Consider the following 26,865-nt stretch of genomic DNA (forward strand, 5'->3'; position numbering starts at 1 on the left):
CCCGGAGTTTGCTCACTCTGTCCATTGAGTCAGTGATGCTATTTGACCATCTGTGCTCTGCCGCCCCCTTCTCCTTTTGCCCTCAATATTTCCCAGCATCAGGGATGAGTTGGCTCTTCGCATCAGGTGACCAAAGTATTGGAGCTTCAACATCAGTACTTCCAATGAATGTTCAAGGTTCATTTCCTTTAATATTAACTAGTTTGATCTCCTTGCAGTTCAAGGGACTCTCAAGACCTCCAGCACCACAATTCAGAAGCATCTGTTCTTCCACACTCAACCTTCATTATAGTCCAACCTCTCACATCCGTACTTGCATACTGGAAAAACCATAGCCTTTGTTGACGAAGTGAAACCTCTGCTTTTTAATACACTGTCTAGATTTATTTATCTAGGTGTATATATTTATTTATCTAGGTGTGTATATCTAATTTACATACAAAATGCACAGGTTTTAAAAGTCAAGTTTGATTGTGCTGGGTCTTTGTTGCTGCACTCGGGCTTTCTCTGCGTGGCCGTCAGGAGCTGTTTTCTAGCTGTGACTTGTGGACCTCTCTTTCTGCGGTGGCTTCTCTTGCTGGGGAGCCTGGCTTCTAAGCACACCGACTTCAGTAGTTGTGGTACATGGGCCTAGTTGCCCGAGTCATGTGGAGTCCTCTCGGACCAGGGATCAAATCCAAGTCCCCTGCACTGGCAGGCAGATTCTTAACCACTGGACCACCAGGGAGGTCCATCCGCACAGATTTTAAATGAATGACTTGATGAGTCTGGGCAAACCTGTACATCTGTGCCACTGTCACTCCAGCCAGGACACATCTGCCACTCTCGTTAGCTCAGAACTCTCCGCTGCTTTGGGGCTGGCTTTCACGTGCAGCTTCAGTCTCGTGCAGGAAAGTCACGGCCCAAGTCAGGCCTGAGGCCCTAGATGCCCATTCCCTGTGGGCCTGTGCCCCTGCATCCACGGGCCTCGGCTTAGACTCCCTGGGAGCAGCATCCTGTGTCCTGGAGGTCCCAGCTTGGGTGTGGCGTGACAGCGCTCAGTCTTTCCATCTTCAGATGACCATTCTGACCCTCCTCATGTGCCCTTAGTCAGACTTCACAAGTCTCAGTTACCTCTGTAAGCGTGTCTCCGTTACCATAGTCCTCTGCGTGTATGCACAGCACATGGGGGTTGAGTCACGCACAGGGGTGACTGGGCCACATTACCCGCTTTAGCTCCACGAGCATTTACTGAGGGTCTCCCATGTGCCAGACTCTCTCAAGCTCTCAGGTTCAAACTGATTCAGGTGTAGACCGTACTCTCAGGTAGCTTCTGAGGTAGTGTGGGCCCCCAATGAGGAGCCGAGCGCTACGACATGGTGTGCTCAGAGCTTGGAAGGAAGGACACGCAGGGCTTCTGATCAGGATGTGGGGTGTCAGCAGCAGCCTCCTGCGAGCAGAAATAGCAGCATCAAGAGTAACAGGCTTACTGAGTGCTGGGCCTGCTGCTCCGTACTTCTCTCTTAATTTAACCCTCTTGAGGTTACTTTCCCCATTTTGCAGATGAGGAAACTGAGGGCCAGAGAAGTTATGTGCCCATGACCACACAGCTGTTAAATGACATGAGCAAGAATAAGCTTCGTCATTTTTAGCCGTTCGGGTTTGTTACTGCCACATAAACTGGCCTATCCTCACTTGCTAAGAGCATCCACGTGGAAGGGCTTGGAGAAGAGCCCCTCCTGGGGCGGGCCCAGTGGGAGGTTGGCCAGGCGTCTGGAGTGGGAGGCTCGGAGGCCTGATCGGGGCATGATGATAACGCTGGGAAGAGGAGGACAGCTGGGAGAGGAAGGAATCTGAGGAAGACAGGAATGCAGGGGCGTTTTTCTTTGCTGGGACGAGGGTGTCAGTACCCGAGCGTTGCTCTGCTTGTGGGAAAGAAGCTAGCTTTTCATTGTTGCCTTACCGGTTCAGTTCAAAGACTGTTTCTGGTCTTTGTAGTGCTGACTTTGAGCAGAGGTTTAAATACTGTCTAACACCCTGGGGGCTTCCCTGGTGGCTCAGAGGTTAAAGCATCTGCCTCCAATGCGGGAGACCCGGGTTCGATCCCTGGGTCGGGAAGATCCCCTGGAGAAGGAAACGGTAACCCACTCCAGTATTCTTGCCTGGAGAATCCCATGGACGGAGAAGCCTGGTAGGCTACAGTCCATGGGGTCGCAAAGAGTCGGACACGACTGAGTGACTGAACAGAACAGAACAGAACACCCTGGGAGCCCGTCAGCCCCCTGCCGTCCCCTCTGTCCTCAGCCACCAGCACCCTGCTTCGCCCAGAGCAAGTGCTCAAAATGTTTAGGGATGAACAGATGAATGTCCTTAAATACAGTTGTTTCTTTACAGTTAGGCTTCTCTTAGCTCTTTTTTTTTTTTAACATTCTTTTTTTTTTATTTTTTAATTTATTTTATTGGAGGCAAATTACCTTACATTAATATATTGGTTGGTTTTGCCATACATTGACACGAATCCGCCCCGGGTGTACATGTGTTCCCTTTCTTGAACCCCCCTCCCACCTCCCTCTTCCCCATATCCTCCCTCCAGGTCATCCCTGTGCACCAGCCCCAAGCATCCTGTATCATGCGTCAAACCTGGACTGGTCACATATGATAATATACATGCTATAATGCCGTTCTCCCCAATCATCCCACCTTCACCCTCTCCCACAGAGTCCCAAAGACTGTTCTATGTACCTATGTCTCTTTTGCAGTCTCGTATATAGGGTTAAGGCTACCATCTTTCTAAATTCCATATATATGCGTTAGTATACTGTATTGATGTTCTTCTTTCTGGCTTACTTCACTCTGTATAATAGGCTCCAATTTCATCCACCTCATTAAAACTGATTCAAATGCATTCTTTTTGATGGCTGAAAAATACTCCATTGTGTATATGTACCAAAGCTTTCTTATCCATTCATCTGCAGATAGACATCTAGGTTGCTTCCATGTCCTGGCTATTATAAACAGTGCTGCAATGAACATTGGAGTACATGTGTCTCTTTCAATTCTGGTTTCCTCGGTGTGTATGCCCAGGAGTGTGATTGCTGGATCATATGGCAGTTCTTTTTCCAGTTTTCTGAGGAATCTCCACACTGTTCTCCATAGTGGCTGTACTAGTTTGCATTCCCACCAACAGTGTAAGAGGGTTTCCTTCTCTCCACACCCTCTCCAGCATTTATTGCATGTAGACTTTTGGATAGCAGCCATTCTGACTGGTGTGAAATGGTGTCTCATTGTGGTTTTGATTTGCATTTCTCTGATTATGAAGGATGTTGAGCATTTTTTCATGTGTTTGTTAGCCATCTGTATATCTTTGGAGAAATGTCTGTTTAGTTCTTTGGCCCATTTTTTGATTGGGTCACTTATTTTTCTGGAATTGAGCTGCAGGAGCTGCTTGTATATTTTGGAGATTAATCCTTTATCAGTTGCTTCATTTGTTATTATTTTCTCCCATTCTGAAGGCTGTCTTTTCACCTTGCTTATAGTTTCCTTTGCTGTGCAGAAGCTTTTTATTTTAACTAGGTCCCATTTGTTTATTTTTGCTTTTATTTCCAATATTCTGGGAGGTGGGTCTTGGAGGATCCTGCTGATTTATGTCGGAGAGTGTTTTGCCTTAGTTCTTAATACTACATTTGCTGCCTTTTCATTTTCCTCTTACCTTTCTAGGGAGATGAGGTTCAATAATGACAGTTGATAGAATTGTAATAAAATTTCATGTTGGTGTCGTTAAGTCCAGTCGCTAAGTTGTGTCCAACTCTTTGCGACCCCATGGACGGCAGCAGGTCAGGCTTCCCTGTCCTTCACTGTCTCTTGGAGTTTGCTCAGATTCATGTCCGCTGAGTCAGTGATGCCATCAAACCATCTCATCCTCTGCCGCCCCCTTCTCCTTTTGCCCTCAATCTTTCCCAGCATCAGGGTCTTTTGCAATGTCTCAGCTGTTGGCATCAGGTGTCCAAAGTATTGGAGCTCCAGCTTCAGTCCTTCCAGTTAATCTTCAGGGTTGATTTTCTTTGGGATTGACTGGCTTGATCTCCTTGCTGTCCACGGGACTCTCAAGTGTCTTCTCCAGCACCACAGTTCGAAAGCATCAGTTCCTCAGTGCTCAGCCAGTTTTATGGTCCAACTCTCATATCCGTACTTGAGTACTGGAAAAGCCATAGCTTTGACTAGACAGACCTTTGTCGGCAAAGTAATGTCTCTGCTGGACTCCTGTAATGAGCTGAAGGTAACGGTATGTCACAGTAGAATGCAGCTTCTGCTAGACGATACCTGTTTTCCTGTTTTGAAACTTCTGAATACAGTGACTAGTCACACAGAGTCGGACACGACTGAAATGACGCAGCAGCACAGTTTATGCAAGTCTTCACTCTTTACTGCTTTATCATACACCTCTTCCCTGCTTTTGCTGAGTCATTATTAGTAATTAGATAAAAATCTGTTTTAAGCTACACCCCAGGAAATAACAAAAGCTGGTTGCTTGTCTAAATGGTCTTTAATTAAAGCTGAAAAAAATTAGGTTGTTATGATGCAGATATTTTTAAAATACTGCCTAAAACAGAAGAGGCTGATCTAAGTGCAATCAGGTTGAAACTGTTTGTACTTAAATGGATTAAAATATACTCTGGCTTTTTTTTTTTTTAAAGAAAAACCACATCTGTCTGGGATGTGGTAGGTGTGGTCCTAATTTTAAGCAGGTGAATGGACCACATAAGCCTCTAAGAGTCTTCTGACTCCCAGGTTTTTCTGATTTTTAAAAAAATTCCTATTTAAACATATGTTTAACGTTTCACTTTATGGCTTAAGTGAGCTGAACAACAAAAGTTAATCATAAAAGAAAATATTATGCTCGTAACAATTACTGAGAAAATGAAATGCTCAAAGTTACGGGTAAAAAGGTAAATTAATTTTCTCTGTTCTAGCTTTTGCCATGGCATTTCTGAGACTGTGTTTGTTTTCATTTTGTGTGTCTCCCTTGTCTGGTCTGTATTTCTTTCCTTAGAGCCAAGCACTTGGCTTCCTGTTCTCTGTGTATACATTACTGACCAGGGGCCTGGCCCCAGGCGGTGCTCGGGTATTCAGGGACATATCCGCTTTCTAGACAGGACGGATGACTGTTTCTTACTTATCTTGGAGTAATGACCGATAAGAGATGAAATCAGTTACTTCAGTCAGAAGTAAATGCAGTAGAGTTCTTTTGACTGTTGTATTTTCTTTAATATTGTTAATTGCGTGTGAGTGCACACACACACACTTTGAATATAGCATCTTTGCTTTGAATGTGTCTCTGCACTAAACTTGCCCTTTAAATGAAGTAGTGCTCTCATCCTGATTGGCTCAGGTGTAAGGTGGTATTGGACTTGCTAGGCCTTCCTCATTAACCCGTCGACTGGGTCTGGGCAAGGCTCTTCCTTCCAGTCTCTCTCAAGCTGGCTCATGGAGAGCTGGGCCAGAGCGTGTGGCCTAAGGATCCACTGAGTGCCTGGACTCCTAGAGCAGGAACTGGAGGTGCCGAAGACCCTCAGAGACCTCACATCCAGCCTCACACTCTGCCCTCAGCCTGTGTGTCCGGCCCAGCTTCCTCGCTCTGCAGACTGCCATCTCTTTTGCTTGTGGCACCGGGTGGCCACCAACCTGACCCTTGGTGCTTCCTTATCTCACTGCTCAGAACCTGCCTTTGGCAGGTGTCGTTTCTATATATCTTGGTTCCAAGTCTTAAGGAGAATTGTGTGGCTTCTCCTGGATCAGTTTCCAGCCTTGTTGGAGGTCCCTCACAACTCTGTGTGGACCCTGGACCAAGCACAGAGGCCACCCCTAGGGCTTTGACCTGTGGAATCTCAGGCTCTGCCTCACACCTACTGAATCAGAACCTGCACGTGAGCAAGATGCACAGCTGGTTTGAATATACAGTAAAGTTTAAGACGCACGTGTGGCTCAGTGGTAAAGACTCCACCTGCCAGTACAGGAGACACAGGAGACGTGGGTTCCATCCCTGGGTCAGGAAGATCCCCTGGAGGAGGAAGCAGCAGCCCACTCCAGTATTCTTGCCTGGGAAATCCCATGGACAGAGGAGGCTGGTGTCACAAAGGTCCGTGGGGCCACAAAGAGTCAGAAACGACTGAGCGCACACACACACACGTGCATGCGGGCCATGGCCACTCCTGCACAGAGAATAGCGTGGCTCTGTTTCCTGGAGGAGGAGGTCGTGAACGCAGCATTTAGCCTGGAAATGGCCGGGCCTGTGGCCACCCCTCCCTCTCTTTCCCACCCTGGTAACTGTGTCACGTGGCAGAGTGTCCTGGGGGTGAGCTGACAGGAGATGCTCGTGCAGAGATGTTTGGAGTAGAGCAAGGGGTAACTGGCTGGAAAAAGAGATTCTGTCTGGAGGCTCCTAAGAGGCCTGTGAGGAGAGGTCTGGTCAGGGTTGTGGATGGCCTTCGAGTATCAGGTGGGCTCCCCCTTCTCTCACTGCTCTGACACCGGGCAGGCCTGCTGCCCCTCACGTTCTTAGCCTCTGCCTTTACTCCTCTCTGCCTGTCCTTAGAGCTGCAGGGCTCCATCCGTCACTTCCGGGAGGGCTGTGCTCCTCCCATCAGCGGCCTTTCCTCCCTCTCCTCCCTTTAAAGTTGTGCCCCTGCCCCATCCCTCCCCTCCCCCCTGTTTGGCATTGGCTCCACTTCTCTGTCACACTCGCTGCCATCTGTCGTCCGACGTGTTTATACAGTGTTCGGGGTTTCATCTGCGCCCAGGCCCCCGCTCATATTCCTAGAGTGGAAGTCCAGTGAGGGTGGACCCGGACCACGTGTCTCTCAGGCGTCGCTGTTCCACTGCCTAGATGACCTATGGTACGCCGTTACACGGGTCAGGGGCCGTGAATAGCATGAGATGTCAGCTGCGTTGACATCTGTGACGTTGACACGCTGTGCAAGGTCTGCAGAGCACCCAGATCACTCTCGCTGTCTGCAGAGGATGGCGTTGGGACCGCGGCTCCCAGAGTGCGACCTCAGATGTCTGCTTTCTTTCTGAGTCTGAACTCTGCCTTGAGTTGTCTTCACCTTCCCCGCAATGGGAGAGTTCCTTCTCTGCACGGCCAGGCCCGCCACCGTCCCCTCATCCCAGCCTGCCTGCCCCTTCCTCTCCCGTGGGTTCTCCCCGCCAGCCCCTCCTCACAGGGCAGGGCATCGTTAGGATTTTGGGGGAGGGTTTCTGCTGGCAAGACTTCTTTCATACGAAATGTGTGCCACTCCTCCTCCCCCTCATGTGTCCTCAGACTGTGTGTCCGAGCTCAGGAACGTCAGGCTCACCGGGGTTGGTTTGGCCTTGTCTGCAGGCTGCACAGTCCGGCTGCGTTTGTTGTCCTTTGTCTCTGGCACTGCTATTGATGTTCCCCGCCCCCCATCCTTTGTGGGCAGATTTAAGTGAAGATACGGTCTTCTCTTTTTTCAGCATCAAAACCTTGCATGCTTTGCTGAAGAGGAACCAAACAAGCTTTTAAGCAACCAAGGAATTTATTCAAAACTGTGTTAAAATGAGACTCTCTGGGTGGAACAAATAACACAGTTTCGAAACCGCACGTATATTTAGTAAGCTGTGTACTTATTGAAATTCACAGACGCCTCAGCTCCTCACACATGCTGCTGAGTTCTCTGCGTCAAATGAGAATGTCAACCCCATATGCTAGCATGCCAGCGACCATGGAAATTCTTGTCCATTTTCAACTTTGTTGGGTTTTGATTGTCAACAGCCTCCCATCCTTAGTATATACTGTTCATTTATAAAACAGTTCATTCCCAACAACCATTGTGTCCAGTAATCCTGTTCTTTACAACACAAATGAACTTAACGGTCATTTTTCTATTTTGTAAATGATGAAATTCCCTTTCAGGGGTTTTCAAGAGCTGTGCTGATAGGAAAGCAATGTGAGGGCAAGTACGCTGGCCTGTAGAAACGTTCTGGGTATCAGAGGAGATTTCTGGGTTGTTCTGGAGCACGCCCCTTCCCAAAGCGGTGGCAAAGGAAGCAGTTGGGATTAGTGCAGCAGTGGTAGAAAGCAGTAGGCTGCAGCTGGCCATCAGAATCGTAGATGGGGATGCAGAGAGCAGCAAGGCAGGTCTGAGAGCCCACGGAAAGGGGACTGAGAGCTGGGGAAGCCTGGCAGGCTCTTCAGTAAAGCCGGACTCGGTCAGTGGCTAGGAGAGAAGATGATTCACCCATGCACGAGTCTGTCTTTGAGGATTTGGGGAGCATTTAACTCCTTTCTCCCCAGTTCCACAGCAGGAAGTTGCTCTAGAGGCTGCACTGGGATGGATGGCTTGAACGCTGCTGGTTTTAACCCCATTTCCACTTGCACCTTGGCATTGCCCGAGTTCTCCCCTCTTGGTTACTTAAATCTTTTGTGCAAATGTTTCAGAAGCCCCTTATGTTACCAGTCACTCCTGGACATAAATTATTTCCTAGCAAATTGTAAATCTGGGTCTTGCTGTTCAAAAACACTGGTTGTTCTCATAAAGGCACTGTTTAAAGGGAAGCATTCTATCTGAAAGTGGTCTCTGTGTGTACGATGTGCTGGGGCAGAAAGACTTGTTTTCCCCCAGGTGATATTTCCCCTGCCGTTTATTTATCAATTTAATACGATCTCAACAGTGTTCTCAGGTTTGTTTCTGGAGCTAGGTTCAATGGCTCAGCGGTAAAGAATCTGCCTGCAGTGCAGGAGACGCATGTTTGATCCCTGGGTCAGCAACATCCCCTGGAGGAGGAAATAGCAACCCACTCCACTGTTCTTGCTTGGAGAATCCATGGGCAGAGGAGCCTGGCGGGCTACAGTCCATGGAGTCCCAAGAGTCAGACACGGCTGAACACGGATGCACCCTTATATAGTTGAGTAAATGAGCAGTAGCAGCCCAAATACATAAATGTAAAAACACCTGAAATCTACAAACACTAAAAGAAAACGTGATTGAGTTTTTTTACATTATACACTGAGAGTAGAGAAAAATCTTCCTATATACCTCATTCTAACAGCAATAACAGAAGCTTGATAGATTTAAATATACTTTTATTAAAAAGCCGTTATACAGCAAAAAACAAATAAAGTAAAATGGTAGATGACAAAGTGGAAGAAAATATTTACAACTTAAATCACAGAGAGCTAATAGCCATAATAGGTAATTTCTAAAATTAAGAAAAAGACCTATAAGCCTATTTTAAAATTTATAAAAGATGAATAATTTACGGACAAATAAAACCAGGAGCCATCAAACTAATGAAACACTGCTCACTCTTGGTCATAAAAAGAAATGCACACTAACCGATCCACTTGCAGCGTTATTTATAACTCCTCACCATTAGAAACAACCAGTGTCCCTCAGTGGGGAGTCATGGTTTGTCCATACAGTGACTTAAGTGAGCGTCGCAGAGCTGGTCCTCCACATAGTCTGTGAAAACAGCAGCCACAGAGGACTTTGAGTATGCGGTCTTTTATATAATCTAGGGGCTGCTGCTGCTGCTAAGTCACTTCAGTCGTGTCCGACTCTGTGTGACCCCATAGACGGAAGCCCAGCAGAAATATGAATTCCATATATTTTCAAAGAGAACCCGTGGAAGGATAAACTATGAACTAATTGTTAAAAATTGGTTAAGAGAAAGGGACAGTATGGGATAGATGGTGAGGGGGCGCGGACTAGAATTTTCTGTGACTCAGTTACTCATAGTGTCTGACTCTTTGCAGCCCCAAAGTCTGTAGCTCGCCAGGCTTCTCTGTCCATGGAATTTTCTGGGCAGGAATACCAGAGTAGGGTACCGTTTCCTCATCCAAGAGTCCTCTAGAGGTACCTGTGTTTTAAGTATTATTTTACATACACTAGAGATGGAAAGTGTGGAAAGAGGTACAGAAGCAAGGCTGACAACACGGTGACGTGAAGCTGGATATCGAGTGTGTGGGCATGTATTGTACCTCTGTCTCTAGTTTGCGGCATGTTAGGAAAGTTCCACCAAAAAGGGTTTAAAAAAAAACAAACCTCTTTTAATTCCTATTGTTGACTTTAGATTGAAACCCTTAGTGGGGAATCATGGTGGAATCTGAACAACAGCTTCGTCAGTGGGACGATGTCTCTGTGTGTGCGAGGCCACACACACACATTTACACTGTTAACGTTCGTAGGCACGACCGCTGCCACATAATGGGATTGGTGCGGTGTGTGCTGGGTGGACGGGGAGTGAAGGATGACGTGGTTAGGGTCCTGGCCCGTGAGAAGGACGGACGGCCTGGCCAGCACAGTGGACACCGCCTGGGCAGGAGGCGCTTGAACCCGGCCCTGCAGGTAACAGTCAGCTGTGTGGCACTGAGGAGATACTCAAAAGGGATGGATTGTCCCAGCACGGGGAGAGAGGAAGGAAAGGAGAGTGAGCCGGGGAGACTCTGGAACAGGCTCTGTCAGCAGGGGTGGACAGAGGCCAGGTTCCACGGGGCCTGGGAGCCGGCTCAGGGCCGCTGTGGCCCAGAGCCAGGCCGCCTTTGTTCTGTCTCCCCGAGCAGCCTGGTACAGTGCCTGCTTGGTCCTCAGAAAGCTTTTGTTGAATGAGTTTACTCTGTACACAGTGAGGGGAACGGGCCTGAATGAAAGCCTGCAAGAGTGTCATGACGTTGAAAGAACACGAAAACTTTCTTGAGGGAACACAAGGTATAAACATGTTGGTTGACTAAAGAGTAAACTTGGCCGTAAGTGTTTTGCCGCTCTATAAATACATTTCTAAACGAGGATGCCCAGATGCAGCTCCACAGAGCAGGCTGTGTCCCAGATGGTGAGACTCGGAGCTGATGAAGTGGGGTTTAGGGTTTCTGTTCTGCTAATAATGCTGGGGCTTCTTGAGGGCTCACTGCGTCAGGTCTGTGCCTCATGCTGGTCTTACCTACAAGAAGTATCCCCCGTGTTTCACAGATAAGCACACCATAGTCATAGAAGTATTTGCCCAAACCAGTTAGAGCAAAGTATGATGGAAACCTAGATCTGTTTGAAGTCCATCCTAAGCAGAGTATTTTTAAAAATGTAGATTGCAACCCATTAATGGAATGTGAAACCCGTTTAATTAGCCAGAATTTTTTCTTTAAAAAAGAAGCAGGATAAGGTGGAATAGAAAACGTTTCATTTATCATCACATGTGTAGCAAGAACTACGCATAGGGTAGTGCCTTAGAAGCACGGTGAGTCCCCACCTCCTCTGTCAGCTTGTGGCCGTACCCCTGTTCCAGTTCTCACGGCCCCTTGTCTTGTGGACGGAGAGTGGGTGTGACACTGTCCCTTCCAGCGTAGCACACTCTTAGAGCTGAGACAGTCTAGGGGCCACTCATGGGGAACCCGCCAGGGTCCCCAGCCCTTCCCGGGGAGACCGGAGCTGCCTTGGAGGAAGGGAGGAGCACCTGCTTCGTGGAGAGAAGCCAGTCCTGTCAGACGCCAGCTGCTGCCGCCTCCCCTGCCTCTCCCAGCCCTGGCCAGGGTGGGCAGCAAAGAAGCCCACCAGGGAGTCTTCCAGGTCACTTTCCTGAAGAGGAAAGAGGATTTCAAACTCTTTCTAAAAGCCCCATGGGGCTGGGGAGTGGGTGACATCACACTGGAGCGTGTTGCCCTCCTGCTTGCTGTCTCTGCTCCCTACTCTGGACGGTTACGGTCATCGGCGTCCTGTCAGCCGAAGCCCTTGTTGACCAGCAGATCTTCAGGCCGCCATTTCCAGAGGCTGTACTTGCAGCCTGGGGCCACCTTTGAGAAACACTGTCCCTTAGTCCTTACCATCCTTGGAGAAGTAGGGGTGGGGTAAGGGGGGAGAAGAGATCCATGTGCGCCCGCTAAAGAGTGTTGGGGTCTTATTTCTAACTGATGGCAGAGCCTGCAGCCTGCTGGTTCTGAGATGGGCTCCCGTGCTGTCAATCAGGACCTCCGTGTCAGGACTGTTTGCTCCTTCTGTAAGTGGCTTCCTTGAGATTTTATAAGAAATTAAGACTAAAGTTAGAAAATAAAAACATTGCGAGGGTTTATAGAAGGGCATGCACTTGCCAAAATTTTATATTTAGCTCACATTTTAGCTCTTTTGAATCTGTTCAAACATGTACTTATTTGCTTGTTGAATCATTCAGAAATAATTATTCTATAGTGCTTCCATTTTAATAAAATGCAGTCAACACTGGAAAATATGGCTAGAATTAGGTGAATGCCTAAGGTGGCTTTGGGCAGTTTTCATCTGTGTAATAGCACCTTTTCTCCTTAGTGTGACTGTTCGTGGTGCAGACACAACTTGGAGTATTGTTCATGGACGTTTTGTGAAGCAGCGTCTGAGTAGTTCACATGCGTGCATGGAGACTTTGTGCCTTGTGTGGTAAGCGTGGATTTTCAGCTGATTTAGCATGGAGCCACCAGCAGTAAACGCTTTGGTGAGATCACCCAGCCCCTGACAACAGGCCCGTGAGGTGGAGCTTGGAGGCCTTGAGGAGCTGCTGTGGGCACTGATGTTCGTCCACCCCTGGCCTACACGTCACCCGTCTGCCTGAGGCTGGCCTGTTGTCACTCTTGAGCGGGTCGTGTGCTCTTTCTGAACTTTAGTTTTCATGTCCTTAAAACCAAGATGGTAATGTATTCCGTAACAGAGGGAATATTCTCCAGAGGAAAAAAAAAAACAAAACACCCGCTGCATAAAGGCTGCAAGTGATTGTTTCCATTTTTTCCATCTAAAACTTAAGAAATGTGGACCGTGTTTTGCCTGAATCTTAAATATGTTTGTTAATAATAATGAATCTTTATGTAGCGTTTTACATTTTACAAAGCTCCTTTAGATGCACTTCATTGAAGGAGGTTTGCAAAATAGTTGTCTTTGCTGAAAAACACTCTCTCGAGAGTCGCAGTGTGTGTGAAGAGAAGGCAGTGGCTGCAGAGAGTCTCTGTGTGCAGTGACGGGGCCTCCATCAGCTCCTGCAGAGAGCTGTAGAATAAGCTTCCTGTTTCAAGGGAAGCAGAAATGGTTTCCAGTTAGTGGAACATCCCACAGTGGTGCTTGTCTTGGGACTGGGAACCCATGCCTGTCTTTTGTGCATTTCTCATGGAGAAAGTGAGAGTGGACAGTTCCTGCCATTCTGAAGGTGAAGAGTTATGAGTCTCCAGGGCTGAGTTGAATCACAGCTCTTCTGTCTCACAGCCAAGCCGGAGAGGATGCGTCATTGTTCTTTTCAGAATTACGGAGGTAGATGGAGCAGTAAGTTTAGGTGGTAGTGGTAAAGAACCCGCCTGCCCATGCAGGAAACACAAGAGATGCAGGTTTAATCCCTGGGTTGGGAAGATGCCCTAGGGGAGGAAATGGTACCCCACTCCAGTATTCTTGCCTGGAAAATTCCATAGGCAGAGGAGCCTGTCAGGCTGCAGTCCCTGGGCTCACAGAGAGTCAGACACGACTGAGCACGCAGAACACTACAGGACGATGGTCGTGCTTTGCAGGTGTGATACGTGATGCGTATATTTCAGCTGACCATCCCTTTTATTTTTTCTCCCGTATAAAGCTCTTCCTTTCAGAAAAGTTCACGTACCACAGCCATGCAGTTTTTCATAGAGTTTGCAGAGGTCCATGAATTCCCTGGGAACTGTTTTTGGACCTCAAAGTCAGAACCCAGCTTTAAAGAAGTTGAACTGATGTGGAAGAAAAATCTGGACTTGAAGGCTAGGCAGTTGTCTGTTGTTGTCATTTAGTCGCTAAGTCATGTCCAGCTCTTTGCGACCCCATGAACTGTAGCCCACCATGGGGTTTTCCAGGCAAGAATACTTGAGTGGGCTGCCATTTCCTCCTCCAGGGGGGCTCTTGCTGATCGAGGAATGGAACCTGCATCTCCTGCATTGGCAGGTGTGTTCTTTACCATTGAGCCACCATGGAAGGCTTGGCAGACCTGATTCTAAGTCATGCAGGTGCTTAGGAGCTTGGGGCGGGAATAACTGAGCCCCAGTTTTCTAAGTGGAGAAAAAGGAGAAAAATAATGCATGTATCATGTCTTGCAGGATTGTTTTAAACATTAACTATCATATTGACTCAGATGCTAAAGAATCTGCCTGCCAGCACAGGAGACTGGGGTTCAATCCCTGGGTCAGGAAGATCCCCTGGAGAAGGAAATGGCAATCCACTCTAGTATTCTTGCCTGGAGAATTCCGTGCACAGAGAAGCCTGGTGGGCTATAGTTCATGGGGCCACAGAGTCAGACACAACTGAGCGACTAACACTTCACTTTACTTCATCATATCTGTAAAGTCCATCAAATAGTGCTTGGTATTTGACAGTCACCCCAAAATACTAACTGCTGCTGCCACTGTTTTCAAGCACTTACAGTCTAATTAAGTTAGTTTTTGTACCAGAGAGTCTGAGACAAATGTGAGGGTTTTGGGTTTTTTTTTTAAGGTTTATTGATAGGAGGGACTATGCCTGTCTCAATTTTTTATTTTCACATGTATTTTGTACATAATTTCTTGGTAAATGTATTGAATTGAACTTTTTAAGCCAAGTAGTATTTATGTCAGTTGAGTAGCGAGCAGTTGAACTTAGTAGATTATATATATATTTATTTATGTTAAATGAACCAAAGCACTAGTTTTATATTTTGCGAAAGAGTTGATTTGAATATTTCTGTTGAGATTCTGCATTGTCACTCCAGTACCTTACTTACTGAGATCAGCCAAAGGAGGAGTTTGTCAAACTTGGCTACATACTGAATAGCCTGTAATTACCAAGATTATCCAGTTAGCATAAAGTGCAGTTTAGTTTCTGTTCCATACTTGTTGCCATAGCTGGAGTCGGGTGGGTGTTTAAACCTTCATGAACTCAAAATTCTTTTATGATGATGGAATATTTCATGTTTTAATACTCTTGGTACAGAGTATGCATTTAAATATTTTACCAGGCGTGTATTTTTTACAGGTTCATATAATATATAAAATGCATTTCTGTTCCAAGAAAAATACGAGTGGTAAACAGTTGGGAGAGAGCTTGCATATTTCCCTTTATTATCCTGTCTGATGATTAATGCATTCAGCTATGTTCAGCCTCACGTGTAACCAGGTTAGTGTTTAGTTTGGGTTAGGCTGTTTTCCTTGTGAGAACAAAAATGGCCAATCCCGTGCCCTGCCTGTCTCCCAGATGGAGTCTTTGCATTGTTTCCACATCACGGTGCTTAACGGAAGGTCAGATTTTCTTGTGAAAACAGATTTTGGATTAACTCTGTCTGTGCACTTGCACACACCCCTCCACACCTGCCCATGTGCTTAAGCTCCAGCAACCTGCTACGGTTCTGGGTTTAATTTCAAGATGTGAGAGAGTGGACGTTGTGCTCTGTGCCATAAAAGTACAGGAACGAGTTCTGAATACACCGCAGATCTGCGTAGAGACTGTGAGGTTTCATAGAAAGAGCATGAACTTGCAAATTCGTGGTGTGACCTTGGACGTGGCTCTCAGTATCTGAGCCTCTGGTTCTCGATAATCTGCCCTGCTTGATTATTGTGAGGATCTAATGCGGGCCTGGCAGCTACAGCCGGCAGGTCTGTTTTATGTCAGTGACTTTATGGAGACACAACAGCATTCCTTTCTTTAGGGTTGTCTCGGCTGCTCACACTTGACACCCGCACGGTTGGGTAGTTGGGACAGAGACCACTGTGTGGCTTGCAGAGCCTCATCTGTTTATTTTCTCACCCTTTACAGAAAAAGTTTGCTGGCCCCTGATACAATGCAATCAGAAATCATGATTTGAGTCTCAGCTGTGCCACTCAATACCCATGACCATAGTTGATCATCTGTAAACTTAGTACTAAAGTTTTTCCTCTATAAATATGACTTGTCTATCCATTCACTGAGTATTGTTTGCTTGCTATGAGTCAAGCATTGTTCTAGGCTCAGGAAGTGCAGCGGTGAGCAGGATAGACCCAGATACCTGCCCTCATGGAGCTTGCGTTCTAGTGACACATACTCAGTGAGGATAACACCACCTCACAGGGAGGATTAGATGAAGCAGTCCTTGTAAAACCACACTGGGAATATTCCTTGGCGTGGGGCATCATAAGGAGAATACAAGCTTAGTGGTATTTGATGTTATTGTTATGCCAAGTGTAGGGTTGAAAGTGAACATGTTAGTCGCTGTCCAGCTCTTTGTGACCCCGTGGACTATAGTCCGCCAGGCTCCTCCGTCCATTGGATTCTCCAGGCAAGAATACTGGAGTGGGTAGCTGTACCCTTCTTCAGGGAATTTTCCCAACCTAGGGATAGAACCAGGGTCTTCTGCATCGCAGTCAGATTCTTTACCATCTGAGGTTGTTAATGTGTAAAACAAAGTAGAACCTCAGCTCGGGGCTGGAACCCTTGTAATTCTGTGCTCACTGTCCCTAACTAATGTTTTTATTGAAAGAGTGAATAACTCGGAAGTAAATAAGGAGTGTTCCATTACCCCGTGTATAGAGAGAATGGCTTGCAATAAACCGTGTGCGATCTCCAGTGAGTGCGTAAACTAGCGCCGCTGAGGCCCCAGTTGGGAGCTGTGGGAAGCCCCTGGGTTGCTCTGGGCACAGAGGACTGCTCAGGTGGAGAGGATGAGGGCGGGAGAAGCAAGCGTCTCAGGCCTCTGGCCTCTCGGTGTGTGTTTGGAGCTTGGGGTGAAAGCCTGGAGCTGTATGCTCATCCCGTATTTTAACTTCCCATGAGACATAACGTCCCTTTCCTAAGGCCTTTGAATCTCAGAGTAGGGAGAAGAGACACTCAGGAACGTAAGGATAAGCTTAGATTAATAATCCCTTCAAGTGTGATTACATTTTAAGACTGAAGATTAGCATTAGAAAATATGAAATTGATCCTGGTTTCCTCATGTGCTTAAATTTGATATTCTAATGAAATTGGTGTTTGCACACCAGGTCCTAAGACCTTGTGTCTCACATCTTGGTCCTCAGTGCTGTGTGGGGTGGGCTAGCGTTTACTGGAGAGTGGACTGAGTGCATACTGTCACAGGACCTGGGGAAAGACCTAGTGTTGCTCCTTTTCCCACGTCATTTTCAGCCCTAATCATGTGATTTGTGAATTTTCTCTTTGACCAGGTTGCCCAAGGTAGGAAGCTTTCTATTGCTTTTCTCTCCTGCCACAAACTACTCCTTCTCCCATGGTGTAATGACATGACACCCTTGGTTCTTCGTGTTTCTGAGAACAGAACACGTAATATTAGAGTAGCAGGGCCCTGCCCTTTTCTAAGAAGTTGTCAGTTTCTTCATCTTCTTAATCAGGATGATTTCCTTTCGTAACCCTCATCCGTAGGCGGGGGTGTAATGGACCACGTAATGACCTAAGGTGTGACCTAAGGTGTTTTCCAGTTCTGACATTCTGAGATTCCAGAGTAAGATTCAGAAGAAGAGAGGTGGACTAGAAGGAAGAAGGCTGTGTTACTTTGTTTCCTTCTTTGGAGGTGGAGGGAAGGGAAACCTCCCCAGCTGGGGACTCCGCAGCACTAGGCTTGCCATGGGAGCTGGGGATGGCTGTGGCCCCCAGGAGTGATGCAGGTGCTCAGTAGGCACCTCTGTTGTTTCTCTGCGGTGTTTATGCGATCCTCTTTCCTGTTAAGCTCTCCATTTCTCACATAACTCTGTAGAAGTGTTTATGCCTGAAAGTATATATGATGGGAAGTGACCAATTCAAGATGGCCTAGTATAATTACAGGTGTACAAACTGAGACTTGAAATCTGTAGTTTGCGGTGCGGTGTGTGGTCTGGCAGAGATCAAATAAAATTCATACACACTTTTTTGAAAATACGAAGGAAAAATCATCTGGACTTTATTTGAAAATATGCCATTTTTCCGGAATTTTCATTTTTAGGGTAATTAGTAATAATGTTTTTGAAAAACATCACTGGAAGTAGAATGGAAAAGTACACTTCAGCAGTTTAACCTATCAGGAATCGTTGCCCTTAAAAATTTAAGGTCATAAGGTCAAAAAATTTTATATACATATACATACATGATGTATGCAGTTAATCCTACCTGTGACTTAATATCTGCAGTATTCCAGATTTATGAAATCCCAGCTGAGAAGGCTTACACAGATAAAAGGACAGTAGTATAGTTTTAAGCTGCTGATCTTTAGTCTGTTTCAGCGTCATGTGTTTTTGCAGGCAGGGAGCAGAGTGAGTGAAGGCCGCCTCCCTGCCCGTTTCAGAAGCTGGCTCGTGGTGAGGGGCATTAGGTGGGAGTGTGGTGGTGAGGATCTCTGGTTCTGGATTCAGATGATCCAGGGCCAAACCCAGGCCGTGCTGTGGAGCAGGGAGCGCCCTGCAGGAGCCTGCTCCTGTTAGAAAGTAGGACAGTGGAAAGCCCTCCCTCACGCTTTTGGGAGGAGAGGACAGTTAGACGTAGTCCTTGAGACATGAACAGTGCCGGGCAGAGCCCGAGCAAATATGAACTGCAGTTGCCGTTGTTTGCCTGAGAGATCCCGATCTTTCTTCTGAAATCCGAACGTGGGTCATCCTCGACTTCTGTCCGTATCTCCTAGTCGGAGGTCCTCTGGCCCCTTCAGAGCAGCATGTTGGGAACGGGGCTTTTTCAGTTGTGGGTCAAGGGTGTGTCGATGCGCTTCTCCCGACTCCTGCTGCTCCAGAGGCAGAAACCCTGGGCATCATGTGTAGAAGAGGCACAGGGAGACTCTGAAGGTGGAGAGGGCAGCTGCCTAGGGCCTTGGGGCTAGGGACGGCCCCTGGTGCATTCCTCAGGTTTTCTTTTTGCCTCGTGTTTCTCAGACCGGATGTTAGAGAAGCTATCAATCCAGAAACACAGGAGCAGACCGAAAAGCCCCCAAGAGAAGCTTGCTCTTTCTAGCTAAAGGACAAGAAAGGGGCAATTGAGCAAGACAGGCTTTTAGATGATAACTCCCTTCATTAGACAAGCACCCCAGAAACACTGTAGAGCCCCTCCCACACCCCTATCAGCAGTGGCCAACTGGGGAGCCTAAACTTTAACCTTCACCTGAGTGTAATGAGGTAACCCACACCCCGGCTCTGGTTGGGGTCAGAGAAGACTAGGTGGGCAGCCAGGACGCTCATCCCTGCTCCTCATAACAGGCACCCTGCCTGACCCTGCCGTCAGTGGAGGGCACGTGGGGAACGGGAGCTCACACCTATTCCATACCTGTCCCAGAGGTGTCAAACTGACCTCCTTCTGCCCAGGAGGAAGGAGGCCGAGTGAGCCCCGCCACCACATGGCAGCAGGAGGGTTCTGCTCCCCGCCCCCACCATGGTGTTAGGGGAGCCAGCTGAAACGGGAGACTGCCGTGAGATCCAGTCCCAGCAGCATACCCTAATGTTCAGAGTAATTGAAGATCCTGTGTTAAACCGAGAACCAGAGAAGTCTCACCTTGAATGAGAAAAGGCAGTCAACAGATGCCGGCACCTCACGACACAGATGCTGGAATTCTCTGACAGGGATGTTCAGGCAGCATTCATGAAAACGCTTCAGCGAGCAGTTGTGAACAATGGGTGCAAATGAAGGAACAGAAGCTCTCACCAGAGAAAGAGAAGATGCAGAGAAAATCCAAAGGGAAATTTGAGGACTGCAAAATATAACAGCTCAAAATAAATTGAAAAAGCTCACTGGACTGGTTCGATAGCACCACAGAAAGGACAGACAAAGTCAGTGAGCGTGAGGAGACCATGCAAAGTATCCAGTCTGAACAACAGGAGTAAAACGTACGGGAGACATGGTCAGGGACACGCGCTCACGTTCTGTCGTCAGGGCCCCGGGACAGAAGAGGCAGGGTGGGGCTGAAGGCGTGTTCCGAGAAACCGGTTCCCATGCTTGACCAAAAACCCAAACCTGTGGGCTCAGGAGGGTCAAGACCAGGCCGTGTGTTCTCAGTGCAGTTTGTGGACAGTGACTGTCCCAGCTTCTGGAAACGTTTGTGATCCCGGTTACCCACCTGGCCTCCTAAGAAAGGATCTTGCTTTCTGTCTTTTGTTCTTAATGACTGAGATCCTCTTGCCTTATCTTTGTCGAGGTTCCATTAGCCAGCATGTTCAGTCGAAGCATAACAAGAGAATCTTCTTGCTGAATTTCTTATGTTCTCCTGAGCCAGCAATAACTCGGGTAGTGAAAGTTGTGGATACGCGTGCAGCCTTGTCCACGAATGTCCACAGCAGCCTTGTTTGTAATAGCCAAACCCTGGAGACAGCCCAGACGCCTCTCTGGCAGAACAGGCATCCCCCATGCTGTGCACACACAGTTGAGTAATACACAGCAGTGAAGGCGGCGGGCCACTGTGAGGCGCAGTAAAGGGATCCAGAACAGGAGAAGTGCACGCTGGAGGACTCCTTACCCCAGAGATGCTGTGAGAGTGCTGCACTCAATATGCCAGCAGATTTGGAAAACTCAGCAGTCGTCAGAGGACTGGAAAAGGTCAGTATTCATTCCAGTCCCAAAGAAGGGCAATGCCAAAGAATGCTCAAACTGCCATATAATTGTGTTCATTTCACACGCTAGCAAGATAACACTCAAAGTCCTTCAAGCTCGGCTTCGGTAGTATGTGAACCAAGACCTTCTGGATGTTCAGGCTGCGTTGTAAAAGGCAGAGGAACCAGCGATCAAATTGCCAACATCTGCTGGATCATAGAAAAAGCAAGAGAATTCCAGAAAAACATCTACTTGTGCTTCATTGACTACGCAAAAGCCTTTGACTGTGTGGATCCCAGAAAATTGTGGAAAATTCTTAGAGATGAGAAAACTAGACCATCTTATTACTTGTCTCCTGAGAGACCTATATGCAGATCAAGAAGCAATAGTTAGAACCGGATATGGAACAATGGACTGGTTCAAAATTGGAAAAGGAGTACATCAAGGCTGTATATTGTCACTTGGCTTACTTAACATCTATGCAGACAGAGTACATCGTGTGAAATCAAGATTGCCGGGAGCAGTGTCAGTAACCTCAGATATGCAGATGACACCAACCTTATGCCAGAAAGTGAAGAGGAACGAAAGAGCCTCTTGATGAAAGTGAAAGAGGAGAGTGAAAAAGCTGGCTTAAAACTCAGCATTCAGGAAACTAGAATCGTGCCGTCTGGTCCATCACTTCCTGGGAAATAGATGGGGTGAAAGTAGAGACAATGACAGACTGCTTTCTTGGCTCCCAAGTCACTGCGGACGGTGACTGCAGCCATGAAATGAAAAGACACTTGCTCCTTGGAAGGAGAGTTATGACCAACCTAGACAGCACATTAAAAAGCAGAGACATCACTTTGCCGACAAAGGTCCATCTAGTCAAAGCTATGGTTTTTCCAGTAGTCATGTATGGATGTGAGAGTTAGACCATAAAGAAGGCTCAGTGCTGAAGAGTTAATGCTTTCCAATTGTGTTGGAGAAGACTCTTGAGAGTCCCTTGGACTGCACGGAGATCAAATCAGTCAACCCTAAAGAAAATTGACCTTGAATATTCATTGGAAGGACTGATGCTGAAGCTCAAGCTCCAGTCCTCTGGCCACCTGATGGGAAGAGCCAACTCATTGGATAAGACCCTGATGCTGGGAAAGATAGAGGTCCGAAGGAGAAGGGAGTGAACCAGAGGATGAGATGGTTGGTTGGCATCACTGACTCAATGGACTTGAGTTTGAGCAGGCTCTGGGAGACGGTGAAGGACAGGAGAGCCTGGCGTGCTACAGTCTGTGAGGCAGCAAAGAGTCGGACACGACTGAGCAACTGAACACCACCACCGCCCCAGATTCCAGAGAGGGCAGAAGTGATCAGAGACGATAGAGGTGAGAGCCCCTGTCAGGGCTCATGCACTGGTCGGCACTGGAACGTTCTGTCTTGACCTTGGGCAGTGGTTGCATGTGTGCACACATGTGTGAAACTTCTCTAAACTATCAGACTCAAGAATTGTGTGCTTTATTGTAGTAAATTCGGTTTTAAAATGAGTATGTGTTCTGAAGCCTAAATCTCCATGTAAACTCTTTCTGATGCCTTCAGGGTGAAGCTCACAACCTTGGTTTCTGGGCCTCCCATACAGGCCCGTCTAGAGGGGTTAGGTGTGTCCCTCTCCTGCAGCCCCAGGACACTTTGTGTGTCCTCCAGCTCTGGATATTGGTGGTGGGTTTTGCTTGTTTCTGCGGCCTTTTCTATCTCCCTTATCCCCACTGCCAACTTGGGTAAGGCAATAAATGTGTCTCATTCACCCCTTAGTCCCCAATACAGGGTCTGTCATAAGTAGCTAGCTATCTTTTAAATTTTTGTCAAATTAACAAGTAGTTGCAGATGGCGCTTCCCTGATAGCTCAATTGGTAAAGTGCCTACAATTCAGGAGATCCCAGTTTGATTCCTGGGTCTGGAAGATTCCCTGGAGAAGGGATCGGCTACCCACTCCAGTATTCATGGGCTTCGCTTGTGGCTCAGCTGGTGAAGAATCCACCTGCAGTGGGGGAGATCTGGGTTTGATCCCTGGATTGGGAAAATCCCCTGGAGAAGAGAAAGGCTCCCCACTCCAGTAGTCTGGCCTGGAGAATCCCATGGACTATACAGTCCATGGGTCATAAAGAGTCAGACACGACTGAGTGACTTTCACACACTTGTAGATGAAAAGATTTTCAAGTGTTTGACTATTAGCAAACAGGGAAATCAGAAGGGCCCTGAAGATGAAGTGTGACTTTCATGTCAGGCTAATGGTGAGATTCCTGGGGGACTGGAAAATCAGCCAAAGAAACGTGCCTCGTGAGACTGGTTGAGTTTGGCTCCTGGGTTAGCCTCCGGGCTGGTTCCTGACTGTGTCCTGGCGGGGCCTGCCCACCATGTCCCTGTTCTGCCTCACTGGCCCCTTCCTCTTCCTGTCTCAGTCGTAAGCACTCCCAACTGTATACTTTGAGATTTTCCAGCATATTTAATATTATTTCAATCATTATCTCTTTTCTGAACTGCATCCTCCTGCAGTTTGTATGATGCAGTTGCAAAAAAAAGCATGAATTTCAAAAGTTAACAAACCTGGGTTTTGCCACTCACTCAACTCTATGACTGCAGCATATTCATTAACCCTCAGAAATCACATTTCTTTTGTCTGATTCCTACCTTGCAAAACTCTTAGGAGCACCCCGTTTTTGCCTGTACAAATCTTGGCGAGTAAGGAAATACTTGGTGTCGGTTTCCTTCTTCTTTTCCATTCCCGTGCTCTAGCAGAGCGAGTGACGTTTCTCACAGTAGGTGTGTTTCTGAAATGTGGCATCTTCGTTCATAGACGCATCCCCTCACGGTGGTCTCCTCCTGAAGGGTGAGAGTGGGCCTCCACGGGACGCCTTCGGGGGCTGTGGCGGTGTCCGCCAGTCAGGCAGCGGGGAGAAGGGCAGGGTGTCGGTCCCCTGCAAATGCACCTGTCGGCTCCCTCCTGCCTGTGCCCACGGGGTGGGCAACTCCGCAGGGCCCGGGGAGGCCCGGCGCTCCTGCGTTCTCACCGCGTCTCCCTCGTCTCCTTCCACAGCCCACGTGCTGCCCTTCCCAGCACCGGCGGCAGGCTCATCGTGGAAAGTCCTTTTTTCTTTTAACACCATGGGCAAGTTGATAAACAGTTTCCGAGACTGTATTTGTTAGTGGCAAGTAGCTCATCAGAATACAACATGCAGTTGAGAGTCTGTCAGTGGGTTAAAAATTAAAGACTGAATGAAAACAGGACAGAATTCTGTTTGTTGAATCACTGAAGTGTGACCTTGTAGACCGTGCGTTTTGGGTGGGAATTATACCCCAAGTACCAAAGGTGGAATGCATATTTAAAAAAAAAAAAACACTCGCTCTATGGGTCATTTTTGCTCTGAGCGTAGCTGTGCGTGTTAGCGCAACATGCCTCTGTTTTCTCTGCCGCTGACACGGCGTCCCGACCCTTCTCCAGTGTGTCTGATTTCTCCATTCGTGTCCGGAGTTCTGTGCAGAGGCTGCTCAGTGGAACTTCAGTCGTGTGTGCTCAGGCACGTTGGAGACAGATTCGCCTCGAGATTCGTATATTCCCCTGCTTCTGCCTAAAACCAGAAGTCTTTCATCTAGCTCTTTGCATATTTCGCTGGTCAGCTTTTGACGTTTTGCGTGATTAAACTCTTGAAATGACAGTAATGGCAAAATAACACTGTGCTTCTGCTCTTTTCCCTCACATTTCAGCCAGTCTGAAGTTCTTCACAAAGCATGCAAGAGAAATGCTGGAAGTAGGATAAGTAAGATGATGTTCGTATCGAGCATTTCTTGACCACTTCCTAGAAGCCAATTGTTGTGGAAGTCACTCTCTTTTCTCACCACCTGCTTGATGACACCCTCTGCTCTGTGGGGAGCTTTTGGCCTGTTTTTCACATGAGGTCAAGGTGACTCGCCCAGGCTCACACGGTGGCGCTCGGGTCCTGCTCCCGCTCCCTGCTGTCACGTCACGGGGACTGGAAGTCGGGGCCGCGCCCTGCAAGGCCGAGCTCTGTCCTGTGGGAGGGATCTGCTTGGCACCTCTGACCCCCGTTCTCCTGGACCAGACACTCAACGATGTGTTCGTGCCAGATCAGCTGAAAATGCCTTTCTGACATCCCACCCTAAGGGCTCTGGCTGCTTTGTAAGTAGTCAGCGTGGAAGCAGATGCTCTCTGTGACAGTGTCCATCCTCTAGAGTCCCTGCCGTGAGTGAGGCACTTCCTTCTGACTTAAGGACAACGACTCTTTTTTCGGTCTTGTAAGCAGAATATAGTAAGCGTCTTTAAAGCCGGCTAATTTCATTCATTATTTAAACAAAGATTTAACTGCTGGGTGGAGAATTCATGAGAAAATCGAACCAAATTCAGATGCAGATGTTTGCCAAAGAAAAGTTAGTTGTTAATCTTCCTTGAATTTGGTGGTTGAACTTTCAAAATATTTGTATTGATCACATTGTTCTTTGTACTTCTGGACATTTTAATAGTCTCAGTATTACTGTTCTTGAAATGCTTCTTTGTTTTTCCATAAACGCTTTCAGAGCTCTGCTCTGTACCCCACTGAGCTTCACTGTGGAACTGCAGTGTCATTTTCTCTCTGAACTCTCTTCTGGTATATATATAATAGCTGTTATATGGCTTACTTTCTCGTGTGCTCTTCTTTTCTAGAGTGTTCTGTCGTGCAGTGTCTTGGGCGGGGAGGGTGGTTAGCTTGTGGACTGCAGCCTCTAAACGTGTCCGGGTGCATTCCTGGCCTCTCTGCGTCCCTGCCATGGGTCCCCTCAGCCCTCTGCTGGTTCTTTCCCTCCCTCCTCCCAGCCTCCACTCCCAGGACTGACAGTTTTTTACCTGGGGCATTCGACAGACTCGCTTCTCGGGAACCTTGTCCATCAGTCTTCTTGAAGTTGAACTTCTCATCAAATTTGTCTTTGTTTTTCTTGTGGCTTTAACTGGGACATAATGAGTAGGTTGGAATGAAAATATTTCCATGAGCTATGTATGTATGTATATCTGTGTTATTCCTATGTAGTTTTAACAGAACAAGATCAGAAATTTGCGTATCTTATGGTTCACAGTATAATTATCTTTGGAGATGAGCTTCTAAAGTTACCCTGGAAAATTACCAGTGGATAAATAATCTGATGATGATAACTTTAAGTCTTAAGGAAGTCTTACCACTGTGCATTTTGAGTTATTGGTTGTCTCCTTCCAGGAAAAAAAGGTTCATATTGCTTACAAACCAACCCACCGAGAGTGCGTGCTTACGTTGGCTCTTAACTGTCTGCATGCAGCCCCTTCCCCCCACCCAGTTCCCAGGCCTCAAAGACTCTCTATGTGCAGGTGACCCCAGAGTACCTCTCAAGCCCAGGCCTGTCCCCAGGCTCCACAGGAGGATACCACTGCTCTGTACCAGCGATCATGGCACACACGTGTATGCACACGCACATACACAGGAATATTACTCAGCCATATAGAAGAATGGCATCTTGCCATTGTCACCGGGTGGATGGACCTACAGGGTGTTCTGCTAAGTGAAATGTCAGAGAAAGACAAATACTGTAGATTTCACTTAGATGTGGAACATAAAAAACAAAATAAATGAACAACTATGATAAAGCAGAAACAGAATCACAGTAGCAAAATTCCCAGGGGGCTGCCAGAGGGGAGGGAGGTCGGGGATGAATGAAGTAGGTGAGGAAAGGTGAGAGTTTAAAATACATGAGGCACGGGACGAAATGCACAGCGTGGGGAATGCAGCCAGTAATGCTATAACAACTCTGTAGGGTGGCGGACAGTAACTGGACTTACCATGGTGGTCATTTTATAATGTAGAGTGATACTGTGCAGCTGGAACTACCACAATCCTGTAGATCAATTGTAAAACAGAAACGCTGTCTGTTGGGCCTGGAACCCCAGACTTCCCTGTTCAGTAGGTCTGGGCTTGGGCCCAATGGTTTGCGTTTCTAAAGAGCAGATGCCCAGGCGATGTTTATAGTCCTGCTCCAGGGACCCAAGAGGAGACACCACTCCACAAGCCCACTCTCCAGCCTCATCTGCTTCCTGTTTATCATCTCCCTGCACCCAGTCATGCTGACTTCCTTTCTGAAGTCAGTTATGCTCCTTTCTTTCATCTGTGAGTCTTTGGCTTCTGGTGCCTGTCCCATCTTTACAGCACAGGTCCCAGTTCAGATGTCATCGTCTTCTGGAAAAGTCTTGCCTGACTACCCTTTGTGATGTCCTGCCGCCACTGTCCCTCTCCGGTTGATCACCCGGCTTATCTCCTGATAGGAGTTATAGTCTGTAAGTGCGCTCCTTCGTGCGTCCACTTCTCTCCTGCTCACGCGCTCTCTGCTCTCTCTTTCTCTCTGTCTGACTCTAGGCCAAGTGTCATGA

The 26,865-nt window shown here is 47.5% G+C and overlaps 1 protein-coding gene and 1 long non-coding RNA gene across 7 annotated transcripts in view; one reads left to right on the plus strand and one right to left on the minus strand.

The window, feature by feature from the left end:
* ATXN10 (ataxin 10) overlaps positions 1–26,865 on the plus strand; it is a 152,682-nt gene that overhangs the window by 84,151 nt on the left and 41,666 nt on the right. The gene's annotated exons all lie outside the window — the stretch shown is intronic.
* LOC148777749 (uncharacterized) lies at positions 18,752–20,119 on the minus strand. Its single transcript, XR_016037728.1, has 3 exons — positions 19,981–20,119; positions 19,419–19,614; positions 18,752–18,884 (listed from the first exon to the last, which is right to left on the minus strand). It is a non-coding gene; the product is annotated as an uncharacterized LOC148777749 (long non-coding RNA).

This window comes from Moschus berezovskii, chromosome 6 (assembly GCF_049115385.1).
Source record: "Moschus berezovskii isolate FMDL1 chromosome 6, NW_MosBer_1.0, whole genome shotgun sequence".
NCBI classification, from domain to species: domain Eukaryota; kingdom Metazoa; phylum Chordata; class Mammalia; order Artiodactyla; family Moschidae; genus Moschus; species Moschus berezovskii.